This window comes from Micropterus dolomieu, linkage group LG01 (genome assembly GCF_021292245.1).
Source record: "Micropterus dolomieu isolate WLL.071019.BEF.003 ecotype Adirondacks linkage group LG01, ASM2129224v1, whole genome shotgun sequence".
Lineage (NCBI taxonomy): Eukaryota > Metazoa > Chordata > Actinopteri > Centrarchiformes > Centrarchidae > Micropterus > Micropterus dolomieu.
This window is the reverse complement of record NC_060150.1, coordinates 5306652-5307541: the sequence shown is the minus strand read 5'-3', so window position 1 is coordinate 5307541 and position 890 is coordinate 5306652. Positions and strand designations below refer to the sequence as shown.

At 43.1% G+C, this 890-nt stretch overlaps 2 non-coding genes across 2 annotated transcripts; both read left to right on the top strand.

Annotated features, from left to right (window-relative positions):
- The first annotated feature begins 189 nt into the window (after positions 1–189).
- On the top strand, positions 190–262 carry trnar-ucg. Its single transcript has one exon. It is a non-coding gene; the product is annotated as a tRNA-Arg (tRNA).
- A 361-nt stretch (positions 263–623) lies between these two features.
- trnai-aau lies at positions 624–697 on the top strand. Its single transcript has one exon. It is a non-coding gene; the product is annotated as a tRNA-Ile (tRNA).
- The last annotated feature ends 193 nt before the right edge of the window (positions 698–890 follow it).

The following is an 890-nucleotide window of genomic DNA, read 5'->3' as shown; positions in this document are numbered from 1 at the left end:
TCCGATTTAAACAAATTCTGCCCCTCTTATGCCAAGTTACAAGGACTTTACACATGACAGGATATCCAGTGACTGTTAGCACGGCGCTAAAAGCTACAAGATCTTGAGTTTGATTCCCAAGCTGGCCACTCTTAGTGCTTTGACAAGACCAGATCACCAAGTGTTGTAAGATGTGAGCAAGGGAAACGGGACCGCGTGGCCTAACGGACAAGGCGTCTGACTTCGGATCAGAAGATTGAGGGTTCGAGTCCCTTCGTGGTTGAAGGCCCCTCCGTTGTTTATGGAGAAATACTTAAAGCCGTCGCGACAGACCGTATAAGAAGTGAGTATTTTCAAGTTTAAACAATTTGTGCTTGCATAGACTTGGGGGCACTTTGCACACGACTCAACATCCAAAACTTGTCCGTTTCTTTTTTTTTTTACTTCTGGAGGACAAATTGTTTAAAAAAAGAACCACAAAAGCAGGCGGCTCAGGTCAAAGGTTTTGAGTGTACTGCTCACCTGGAAGGTGGTCACACATGACTTAACATCCAGTATGGAGCCATTGTCTGTTTTAGTCTGTCCCTGTTGTTTTATGCATTGAATTTTCTTAGCAAAAAGAAATAAAGAAGCACCCCACGGCAGGCCGGTTAGCTCAGATGGTTGGAGCGTGGTGCTAATAACGCCAAGGTCATGGGTTCAACCCCCATACTGGCCAGTGCTGTCCATTTAACAACTCGACGTCAGAATCAGAAGGAGCTTTGTTGCCAAGTACCTTCTTACACATACAAGGAATTTGCTTTGGTGTTGAGGTGCTACACGCAGGCTGACATAAATAGATGTAGAAATATGTAATAAACAAATGCAAGTTATATATGAAGAATAGAGAAAAATAATACAACTGACAATAT